The sequence below is a fragment of the Trachinotus anak genome, unplaced genomic scaffold (assembly GCF_046630095.1).
Source record: "Trachinotus anak isolate AG129_WGS33_773 ecotype Australia unplaced genomic scaffold, CSIRO_AGI_Tana_v1 ptg000011l, whole genome shotgun sequence".
Classification (NCBI taxonomy): domain Eukaryota; kingdom Metazoa; phylum Chordata; class Actinopteri; order Carangiformes; family Carangidae; genus Trachinotus; species Trachinotus anak.
In genome coordinates this window covers 10956423-10969093 of record NW_027273862.1, presented here as the reverse complement: position 1 = coordinate 10969093, position 12671 = coordinate 10956423, and the positions used below count along the sequence as shown (strand labels likewise).

Here is a 12671-nt window from a genome sequence, read left to right as displayed (position 1 = left end):
TGCAGCAGTGAAAACATTTAAATTTTCAAATGCCCTCGGACAGGAAAACAGTAGTAGAGATGACATATATTGATTAAATCATCAACATTTAATCTTGAGTAAGATGTGTATGTTAATGTTAGATCAAAACCGTTTAAAATTTTGAAAACTACTCCCAATACCAGTTTAAGAAAAGGCCTGTGAGGATATACTATCTCAAATGGGTTCAAGGTAGTGCAGAAAAAGAAACTATTTACCTTCAATATGACAAAGTTGTTGTCTAAAAAATTATCTCTCTCATTATTCTGGCATTTAGCAAATAGAAATAATTTTGGTAATCCTAATTGACCAAAAACAGGAAAAGTTTAATCTGATTTAATGTTAGACGGTGAGAAAAGATTATGTGCCTTTTTATATAGTGTATGTAAACTTCTGGTTTCAACTGTATATATATGCATGACAACATGTGTCAACACTGTCAATCTGAAACAAGTAAGTAGCAGAAGGCTGTCAAGTACAACGTGGCTGCACACACACACACACACACACACACACACACACACACACACACACACACACACACGTATACACATGTAAGAAGAGAAGGAGGGAGAGAGAGATTAGATAATAATGACAGAATGAAACAGTGTAAGGACAATAAAATAGAAATTGAACGGTGAAAGACTACGGTGGCTCCGGAGGAATGAAGAAGACAGATACAGTGATAAGAGATAATAGAAAAAAATGGTGATGCTTATTGTGATAAAATGGAAAGAACATTTCAAAGTCAAGATAATCATGTCTGCATATCTGTCTGTGTGTGTGTGTGCGTGCGTGTGTGTATGTGTGTTAGTATGTTTATCTCAACTTGCACAGTGCATGCATTGCTACTATATGCATGCAGTGCGAGCAAAAACAACAAATATGTATTAGCATCACAGAGGAGAAAAATGTAGATTTAATATTAAAAATAGTTCATGTTAAAAGGTGTTGTGTGCTAACAATGAGGGTTTGATTTCCTGGCCTTTCTCACAAATCATCAACATTAACCAGAAAACTCAGATCAGCATCTGTCTTGCTAGCCTGTGAGGGTAGATTGGAGTAGAATAAAATAGAAGTCAACAGTGAGTGTTGACCTCTGTCTTGGTGCGTTCTGCTGGAGTAGCACACTGCAGCATTCTGCATCTGGTCCCATTGGGCTTACAGAGTTTCCACTGCGCTCCACTGGCTGTATTGATAACCTGATCCCTGTCACCTCAGCTCTCCTTCATCCATCCTCACAACTTTCCATACCTCTTCTTCTTAACACAAGTGGACCCCTTGTTCTGTCATTGCACAAAGTTGTGTTTTCTGAGGCAATTTTTGTTATGTATTCTTTGGCCATTGTGAGCAAAAATGAAAGCTCATAAACCCAATTTTCTTCTGCTAGTGTGTGTTTTACTGTTACACATTCAAATACCCAAACCATGGGGCCTTGGGATGAAAATAATCTGTGACATTGACCTGGAGGAGTTTACAGCAGTTTGTGTGTCGAAAGCAGATATTCACCACTCAAAATGAGGTGGTTAGTTTGCCTTTGTTTTGGGAGAACTGTGCAGAATAACGCTTCCTCATTCTGACCAGGCTGCATTATTTGATAATTGCCTCATAAATTGAGTTACATATATATATCTAAGCATATTCAGCTATAGTGCTGAAAAAGTTCTTGACATTTTCAAAGCTCTGACCAATTAGCAGCACATCCAAGTCAGATGGGTCAATGTTTTCAAAGCCAAAGAATATCTATATGAAATGTTATCAAATCATTCAAAATACATTTTACATGGTTGTGTAAAAGGTAGTTGTGATAGTTTTCATTGTATTTCTGAACAGGACTCTCCATTCTTAGGCGTATTCACCTCATAAAGTTAAAAAAGAAATACAACAGTCAAACAGCCAGCAAAAGTGAGCCGTGTCTTCTTTTTTTCCATTCTCACAGAGAAGTTTGCATTGGCCTCTAGGTGTTGGCAGACACACAAGATGTTCAAGTCTTCTGGCTGTCTTGTTATTATTTATGGATGCTCTCCAGTTTAGTGTGAATGGCCTCATAATGCTCTCTGTATTCATCCTTCAGAGAAACAATACGCTTACAAATTTGTGCCGACATCATTTTGATACATTTATTGATAAACACTGCAAAGCAGACCACCCTGACTCTTAAAAAAACATTAGAGCTTTATGATTTATTAATCAGATAAGATGTTTCATGGCAGTTCAGAATCTTTTATCTGTGTCTGGTTTGTAGCTGTGGGAGAACTGCTCGCGTCCCACATTTTGATGGGTCTATCTAAGATCACAGGAATAAGATGTATGAGATCTGATTGGCACTTTTGCATTTCCGGTCTGGATGTGTTACTGGAAAGGACTACGCTGTGTATCATATAATAAATATATATGTATATATGTATATATATAATTTTGTTAATGTATGGACCTATTTCCTTGCAAAACTTAAATCCGTGTCTTCTTGGACTGAGGTGATGATGTAGGCTTGCCTGTCCACAATCCTCATTTTCCCTCTTTCTTCACCTCCCTCAGAAGAAGGAGGATCCAATTTAGCCATGTGAGGCCAGCCCAATAAATAGCTGCTTTACTGAGAATGAGTCTGATTGAGGATTTATCCAGTCCTTTATCAAGACTGATTGTTTACCTTTGCCTGAGCTAGATTGGATTGAAAAGGGAGCTCTCACCCTGATCCATACAGAAGAGAGCGAAATCTAATCATTTCTCCCTCTGTCTGTCTTTCTTTGTCTATACTTTTCTTCCTTCCTCTTTTTGTTGCAGCCTTTTTCTTTCATATTGTCTTTTTCTCTGCCTCCCTCACTTTGTCTTGCCTACTCCTCACGTCTTCCTGCTCTCTGCACTTCTTTCATCCCTGTTGTATTTCACTCCACCTCCAAGCTGATCTTTTTTTTCCCCTTCGTTCCTGTCTCTGTCTAGCTCTCCTAATTCCTCCACCCCCCTTGCCTCTTTCTCTGTTTCTTTTCAGCTTTCTCTCCCTTCTATCTTCTCTGCACTTCAGACCAAGTGCAACAAGCCATACATCAAGTCAGAAGCAGTTAGTTCACCTGAAAGAGCTGCTTGGTTTGGGAAAAGTCAATTTTGCGTGCATGTTATTAAAACAGAACAGCTGGTTCAGTTATTTTTCTTTTTATCATGAGAAAAAAAGAAGAGTTTGAAGAGTTTCCATGCTGTAGGCTGCAGGGTGAGCCAATGATATGCAATGATTTTCTCCTATCCTGTCCTCCTGTCAAACTCATTGATTATATCCCTGAATATTTTAAGAAAGAAAGAAAGAAAGAAAGAAAGAAAGAAAGAAAGAAAGAAAGAAAGAAAGAAAAAGAAAGGATGACAGATAGAAACACAAAAGAATAAACCTTAGTGTTAGAGGTCACCTACAAGGTGCTTGTAGCATCGCTCAAGTTAACTCCAGGGACAGCAGGGATTTTAGTTAACAAAGCACTGTAGTCTCTCACAAAGCTTTTCTTGTTACGCACATACACACACACACACACATATAGGCACGCACACACACACACACACACACACACACATGGCTTCTTCAAGAACACAATAGGAGAGTAAATGGTTTTTCTGAAAGTGATTCCTACCTCTTATTATTTATTCATGGGTCTGCTGGTCATTGCAACCTTGAGACCAGCATGTATATGTGTGTGTGTGTGTGTGTGTGTGTGTGTGTGTGTGTGTATGTGTGTGTGTGTGTGTGTGTGTGTGTGTGTGTGTGTGTGTGATGAATTCTATAAGAGAGGAAAAGGTGAAGAGAGCCCTGGAAGAGAAAAGTGGAGAGGCAGAGAAAAGAAAGAAGTGGGGAGGGAGGGATGGATGGAGGGAGGGAGGTGAGGGCTGTGGTCTGGAATGTGGGTTTGGATTTCCGTCCTTGAGGGGTGAGTGGAAGGCGATCGATAGTGAGACTGAAAGCAAGGCTGATCGGGTGGCATCACGAGGCTGCACAGGCACTCAGTGGGAACACGACCTAGACACAAACAAGGTCACTGCATGACCCCTAACTGGATGGAGAGACAGAAAGAAAGAGGGAAGAAGAGAGAAGAAGATCAAGAAAGTAAAAGGCAGGACCCAATGATGGAACTTTTTTATTTCCCAGGTTTTCTGTGTGGAAAATCAAACATGGCAGCAAAGTAAGGGAGAAACACTCTGGATGAGAAAAAGAACAGAATGAGAAGAACATGTAGCATTATAGACATGAAATCTCATCGCATTTATGGTGGGAGGTGTTTCAGAAGGAGAAGCAGGAAGAGAACCTTTCACTTGCTTTGATGACACAGCGATTAAAACCTTAACAACCACAAGATGTTACAACCACGGCCATATGGTCGAACATATGAAATGTCAGAGTGTTGTGACTAAGAGTGGATGACAGAGGAAAGGACACAACATAAAGAGGCTGGTGAATGTGGATGATGAGAACAACACTGTGCGAAGGACATGCTGACCAGTGATAAAAGAGACAAATGGGATCAAGACTTGAAGTTGAGCTGGTGAATTGTGTTTATTATGGGCAGTTTACAAACTAAAGAACAGATGAAAAATAAATCTATAATGTTTGCCTACATGGGATTTCCGGAAATTCTTGCATGTTACAGATGTTGCTCTGTCTTCATTCAGTCTTTCTGAAGGTCATTCTGTTATTAGGCCACACACAGACACTTTTATGGAAGTAGACAAAGCTAAATGTATCACAGATGGCGACAAAACTGTTGCCATTTTCTAAGTTGAGGCTTAGAGATGGGAGAATTGCTGCTGTTCCGTGCCCCTGGCTTCATAAAGAAGACTTTGGATAAATCCAGGTGCTTAATCAACCTTTTCACTGCAATCACTTATCCAACACTTGATACAGACGGCTTTAAAATGTTGCTTTTGTGCTGTGCCTGCGTATCACTTTACCTCAACCTTAAGTTCAAATGGAAACTAAAAAAATGCAATGGGACCAAAGTACCTCAGATGTGTCTGTGAGTGTGTGTCTGTGTCTGTCTCCTTGACCATGTTTGAGACAGTAAGACAAAATTAAATTAGAAAATCTCTTAATATTGCTGGTGATGGGTCTGGGGGCACAACTCTGTGCCGGACTCCTCGTTACCTGCTGTATAGAGTCTGTACATTTGAGTGTCTCTTGAGTGTCTGCTGCCGTGGTAACACACTGCACTTTGCAGACAAGCCTCTCTCTGAGACTAAAAATAATAAAGATGAGGTCTAAATGGTGGTAGGTCTGTGCTCACAAAGTTAACTGAAATGGTGGAATGGTAGATAGATAGATAGATAGATAGATAGATAGATAGATAGATAGATAGATGGGCTGCTAATGCCTCTATCAGTATGGGAATGTTGTGCATGGCTGAAAACAGGTACAAGATTGAAGATTGTAACTAGCAGGTTGACACACACAGGACTGACAGAGTAGTTAATTTCTTGACAGATCCATTTTTTTCCCCCGAATTTGATGCAGAATTTGGAATGAGACAATGGGTCAGTGTAGCTGAATTGCTGGCTCTTGTTTGCTGATAGATATCGGTTAACTTTACTTCCCAGCAGCCTGACATCATCACGCCACTCAGCAGTGTCATCATCATCATCTCTGCACACACACACAAAGGACTAAAAAGAGAGCTCCAATTTCTCCCCACAATGCCATGCTTGTGCTAATGAGCCATTGCTTGTTACAACTAACACATCCAACATGGGCGGAGCGTGTAAGGTAGCTGCTGACTCTGCAGCTGACGGCACACTGCTTATGTCTGCTTATGTCTGCTGATTCTGTCTGCCACTGCTTGTTCCACTCTGACTCAAGCCATGTGATGGTCAAGTCAATGTTGGACAAACTCTTTGAAATGTGTCGACAAAATGTGTAAAAAGTTTTTTTTTTTTTTTCCACATCAGAGACGGTAAAAGCGCTGATTCTTTTCAATGTAAAAAAAAATCAGGTGTCTTTAAAGACCAAGCAGCGTAAAACATCTGCTGAGCTTTAGGATCACGTTAGCTATATCCCATACTTACAAGCAAACAAAATGCACATCACCATCATCAGCATTAATGAGCACAGATATTAGATATAGTTTCAAAGATCATGACATTATCGTAAATGCTGATGATTCCTCTGCTTCCTGTAATTTCATCACAGCCTTGGTCTCATATTACAGAGGCAGAAAGAGCGATAAAGGCATTCATATTGGATGACAAGGTTAGAGAGAGGGATGCCGTGTTAAATACCAATGAGTCAGTTTTATTGAACTTTTTGCTGTGTGATCTCTGCATGGGGGAGGGGGTTCACACAGATGTGGAGAAGCAGAGTAATGGCATCCGTTGCTCAGTTTTATTCTGAGAGAAGCACCTACATTAACTGACTCATGTAAGAGCTTGTTGATGTGAAATCAATCGTGTTCTTTTTGACAATAATCAAGTTCCATTACTTGCTTTAAGTAGTCTTTCCAATCACCTATAGGCTATTGATTACACATTTAAACAGGCAAATGTTAATAAATGGAGATTACATAATGAAAATGCCATTTAACAGGCATCACGAAGGAACATTTATGTTATATTTCCACCTGAATTTTTTTTCTCAGTCTGCTCTGTTAAATATCTGCACCACACTCATTTTTATGTCGGTTTCCCTTGTCAACACTTTCTTTGTGTACATTATTTCTCCTCTCTTTTTTGCCCTCTAATGCCCTTTTCCTAAAATTTTCAACACCTTCTTTTCTCTCCTCTTCTCCTTTACCCCCTTTATCTGCTACTTTCTGCTCTCCCACATCTTTCAATCTCCCAAATTTTCTTCCAGATAAAGAAAAGTCTCTTTTGTCTACTCACCTGCGTCCATGCGTATCTCGATCTTCACTCTCTTCTCCCCGAACTTCCACACACCTGATGCCATGAATCAGCAAAGTAACATCCATTCAGGCAGTGATGCTTGAAATTATGTTTATTGCTCAGGCCAGTCTTTTACTATTTTAGCTACTCGCTTTGTCTTCCCCTTTTCTCAGCTGCCTAATTCTGCCCCTCCATCTCTCCTCCCAGTGACAGATAATTAAAATAGATATTTCCATGGGCAAGTTTGTTTAGTTTTATATGGCAAGTCACACCTTGTCTCTTCAAGTCATTTAATTTAGCCATAGTTTGCAAAGCAAAGATGTGCCTTTTTTCTCTCCTTCTCTCGCACACTTTTCAGTCAGATGTTACATCCTCCCTTTGTGTATGTCTCAGGGTTTGTGTGTGTTTGGGCCTGCATCCGTGCCAAGTAGTATTCCCCGATAACAGGATTACCATCTTAAGCCTATTCGCAGTAAGTGAGCCAGTTGGATGGATAAAGCACTGTATAGTCAACTCTGCTGGCGTTACACGAAGAAAAGAGTTGGAAGAATTGTAAAAGGCAGGCCCAGCAAGCTCTCGGTGAGTTACTGAGAGGGAATATAAAAGCTTTAAACTTTGTAACACCCCAGGAAGCAGCCATGGTACGGAGAGGGAGAGAGCTTTGCAAGCTAAGCATTGCTTACAGTGAAGTCGAACAAAGAAGGATTTAACTTTTCATAGTGGTATTTTACTCAGTGGCTTTGTGTTGCATTGATGGTAATTACATCGAATAAGTACATTTCAGAGTGGGCCAACGAAGCAGGGGGCGTGTAGTTATTCTTTGCTGGTCAGGTGGATTATACTCTCTTCATTGCTCAGGCAGAAATTGATCTGAAATATGAACTGATCAAAACTCGACCGGCCCAGTTCATCACTGCATCATTATAATTCAGAATCAGATTAGGTCAGTTTGTCTGTATTGTTTTTATTATTTGTGACAGCAGTGCTGAATATTGAAAGCACGTTAGCATAGAGAGAAAGATGTAAACAACCATCTCAGCCCCCTTTTTCCAGGCTTAATGCTAATTCAGCATTAAGGTCTCTCATGTATTGTTGTGTAGTGTTGACAGTTTCCACTTTAGACAGCAGGGCAACAGGGTCCGACAGCCATTGGACCATGTCTGCTCGATCCTGTTGTGTTGTGTCACTGAGGAGAGACGTGAGAGGCTCAGAGACAGATCAGGAGAGGGAGGGAGTGTGTGTGCTTGTGTGAGTGTGTGAAGGGATAGGAGAGTGATGTTTAAAGAGGAACAATTTTAGGCTTAGAAACAGAAGGGACAGAGGGAAAGAGAGCGAGAGATGAGAAGAGATTGAGACAAACCCCCCAACCCCCAGACACAAACACACACATAAAGAAAGAAAGCAAGAGGGGGGGGGGGGACAGACGTTAAGACAGACAGCTGCAGGCCACTGACCTGTCAGTAAAGTTGACACACATTAGCCTTCTTCTCCCTCACCACCTAAAGCAGCACACACCTTTTTCTTCCTCCCTTCCTCTTTCCCTTCAAGCCTCTTTCGAAGTTGGACTCTGTTGCCAGTTCATCTGGTACACACACCGAAATCCAGCAATCCAAAACAAGAGCTCTGCAATGAATCCCACTCTTTATGAAGCTCATAATGAGGGAGGGAGGTGTTGATTCAACTGCATGGTAATGTCAGAGGTTGAATATTGAAAGGTGCAGTCAGTATTTTGTACACTGAACATTATGAGCTTCAGAGAGTTAGGTTTTATTTCAGGGCTGTTGTATTGGTTTGCAGTGGATTTTGCAAGATGTACATAAACTGAGACCTCAGTGGATTGTTAAATGTCCATCTGTATCATGTACTATAGACCGTTTACTGGAGCTGGAGTTGCTGTGAGGTACTGTTATCAAAATGTTGACTTGTCAGCCTGCAACATGGTTGACAATGCCAATAAAGTTCACAAATTCACAACACATTTCACAACACCTCACCAAAAACATCTATCCTGCTGGAGAGGAGTGCTGCTGAATGTAACTGATTTCAGCTTCAAGCCTTTAATAGAAAGAGTTGTGTTTCGTCAAACAAAATTGAATTCACTCTTAAACTCCAAAGACATGGCAACCGCATAACACTTGGTGAAATCTCAAAATGTTTTTCAAACTGAATGCAGTACCAGACTATAAGGGGTACAACACTCCAGAGTCTACCGTCAAGTATCACAAAGATTCAGACATCTTTACTGTGCTCATTTCATATCAGGGTAAACAAGGCAGCATGTTACAGTGTTTATGGTTGTAACAGTGCAGAAAATGCAATGCATTGGTTGGGAGTAAAAGGGAACCACTAATGTGACCACTAATGTAAAATTTATTAGCCCACTTAGCTCTGGTCAGTATTTTAGTGCATTCCACCCCCAACAACAACACTCCAACAAGGCTATTCTTTTCTCTGCACTGTTTCTATTCTCCTGTTGAAACATCTGTGTCCTAGACAGCATACAGCTCCCCAGCTGAATACAGAAACAGGGAACAAAACCTGCTGCATTTCATGTCGAGCTGGATCCCAGGGGATGGTTCCCATCGCGTTACACTTCTAACCAAATGTAAGAGCTATTATTACAAGTAGGCTCTGACTCAACAAATGGATCTGCATGGGGGAGAAAGTCTGGAGAAATATGTATGTTTTTTTTTTTACTGTGTGTAAATTGATTTGCATTTAGACACAAGATCTGATGGGATGGCAAGCGAGTGTTTGGCTTTCCTGTACTTTGTGAAGAAATAAAGGAAGGAAAAGAGAAAAGTTCCCAGACAGGGATAAGATGAGGGAGAGAAAGAGGACTGAGAGAGATATCCAGACCTATCTGTCAGGACCTGAGTGGAGAAAAAAAAAAAAAAAAAGAGCCGCGTCACATGCCTATTGAAGGAAGAGAGAAGAAAGAGGTGTGGAGGGAGAGCGAAGGAGGTCAGAGAAAGAGAGCGCAGGTGATGGTTTTAAGCTGCTGGTGTCACAGGCAGATAAAGGCTCCTCTGCCTCCTGGCTGTCATCTGCATCGCACACAATATCCCCTTTATTCGCAATATCACCTCTCTCTATTTTGCTTCATCTGGCTCCCTGGTGGAGCAACTCCCAGTGTGATGCACTTTTTCTCTCTCCATCACACAGCTGCCAGCGATACTGTATATATATCATTCCCTGTCATTCTCTTTCTTACTCGCTCTAAAAAAAAACCCCCAAAAAAACTATATCTCACTTACACGTGCAGTGGTTTTTTTCTCACCTCACACACGTACCCTCTCCGTACCTTCTGGTTTTCTCACCTACTTGCGCTTCCTTTTTCCTCAAACACTTTTTCTATTTTCCTTACATGCATTCTACCCCAGATTCTCCTGATCTAACAACACTCTTTGCAGTATTATCCTAAGCTCAAATGCTGCTTCCATCCCCATTGATTTTCTATAATCTTTTGAGTGCAATACATCATCCTGATTTCATGCTCAACCAATTTTTTTTTTTACAAAATTTCATCATATACACACAACAAAGGGACGCATCAGTTAACATACAGAAACTGCTTCTTAACTGAAATCCATTATTATTTTACTTCTCCTGTTCCAAAGCCCCCTATCACATAATCTTGCGATTAAAATTCTTCTAAACCTGAACCTCATCTTAATGTTCATGAACTCTAATACTATGAATAACTCTAAAATGCTCCCAGTCTAAAGTGGGAACAAGCAAAATGTCCATAATTTGTAAGATTTACTCTCATCTTTTAATCCTTGAAAAGATAGGATATAAAGGCAGGGAAACACAGATGCGCACTCCACGCTCACTTTCACTCTCTCCGCTTTTCTACTCTCACAAAGGTCCACAAACACACACACACACACACACACACACGCATGCAAACCGGAGTCACTAAACCATGGAGAGACAGGGTTCGGTTCATTGCTCACCTTGGCTGGTTTGATCAAATGGCAGCCTGCCTCCTCCAAATCCCTCCCACAAACAGAGCTGAATAAACAGACAGGGAGCGTTTACACAGGCCCTGATAATCTGCTAATCCATATAACCTGCTTTCTAACCAACACACACGCACTCGCACACTCACATGCACACAGGAGATGAATATGGACATCGATACTGTGCATGAAAGCAGGAAACACACACTTTTACACACAGACATTTGCATGAGCGAATACACACATGCACACTGTGTATCAGTGACTTTTGCCCATTATCCTCTCTGACCTCCTCAACAGGACGTGGTTGATAGTCTTGTCGAGGTTGATAACAGACAGAAGGGTTAATAGGGATTAATGGACTACACACATACACACACACACACACACAAAAGTGAAAATAACATCCCAGTGCTGATGAGTTTATAGGCTTTCATGCATCTCTGAAGTGCGAGTGTCTATGTTTGTGCATTTGATTAATCGAGTGAAAGTATCATGTAGCTGTCTGCCGTGCAGTGCTCCCACAGCTTGATGGGATAATTGAAGCGTGAAAAAGCCATATAGAGTTTGTCAAAACTCTTAATGGTCTGAGTTAAGCATCATGGACACCACAAGTACAGCGCTTAGTGTCATTAACTTCCACTCTGTGGAGTGCACAGTGATTTTATCACCAGGATAAAAAAGATTAGTACATTTATAATTTTGATCAGTTATTCAGACAATTTAATGACCTGCCCAGAGACAATAAGATGCTATCTGTTGTATTCGTGCACTCTATCTTTTTTGTCACCTCATTTGCTTTTTGTGGACATGCATTACAACAGCTCAAAGCCACTTAAAGGATGTGCATGCTTTGAACAGTATTTTTTATACAGGATGTATTTGAAAACTACTTACAGGACACAGGCTTCTGTGTGTAGGTTTCCATTAACTTGTTTTTATGCACATTTACAGTTTGAACATTAAAGTAACCTGAGTGGAAATGCCAGAAAACAAACAAACAAACAAAAACCTCAAGATATTGCAAAAATATTTTTATGCTTGGCTGAGGTGGAAATGTTGGTGTAGAGATAAAGTCCAATGGAAACAGACTCAGAAGGAAACAGCGGATAAATCTGACTTTCATGAATCATGTGACTAAAATTACCATCGATGAGACTAAAAATAGACAAGAACATCCTACCTATGAATACATGAAACAGCCTAAAAGCCATATTTACATCTTTCAAAATCATTTCAAATCACCACTGCAAAAATAAAACAGTTTTATGATTAACACATGGTCAAGGTTTGGATAGCTATATGACAAAAGTTATTTAAGGAAAGGTAATGGTCAGGGTTAAAATTACAGCCTTGTTAAGTAAGGGGGGTTTCATCATCATGGTCACAAAATTAACAGACACAGACACCAAGTTATAATTCTTGTGGCTACCAGAGGATTTTGTCATTTTTGTCAATAAATCATATATAATATTTTGTGGCATTTTTTGGCTTAAATGAGGCCAGTCTCTGTTTAAAGTTTCAGCTTACTGCAGTGATGTAGACGTGTGCTTCAGGATGTGTCGGTACACTGTGACATCACAGTTGGGTGTGGTTAGTGGTGACTGAGAAAAACAGACACACTGCTTTTTAGCCTGTTGTTTCTCTTCAATCAAGGTTTTAAATTGTCTTTTAAGGAGCTGCCTGTCACTCATTTTACTTTGTTAGGATAGGGGACCAGAGGGTCACTATTACAAGTTGTATTTTTTGGTCTAATTATGCGTAACGTACATGAAAATGAAGCTTTGTTAGGGCAGAGAGATGTTAGAGTGCTTACTTTTCTGCATTTTTTTGCTCACTGTATTT

At 40.3% G+C, this 12671-nt stretch overlaps 1 protein-coding gene across 2 annotated transcripts in view; it reads left to right on the top strand.

The window, feature by feature from the left end:
- Positions 1-12671, top strand: part of LOC139627469 (MAM domain-containing glycosylphosphatidylinositol anchor protein 1) — a 161738-nt gene that overhangs the window by 48018 nt on the left and 101049 nt on the right. The gene's annotated exons all lie outside the window — the stretch shown is intronic.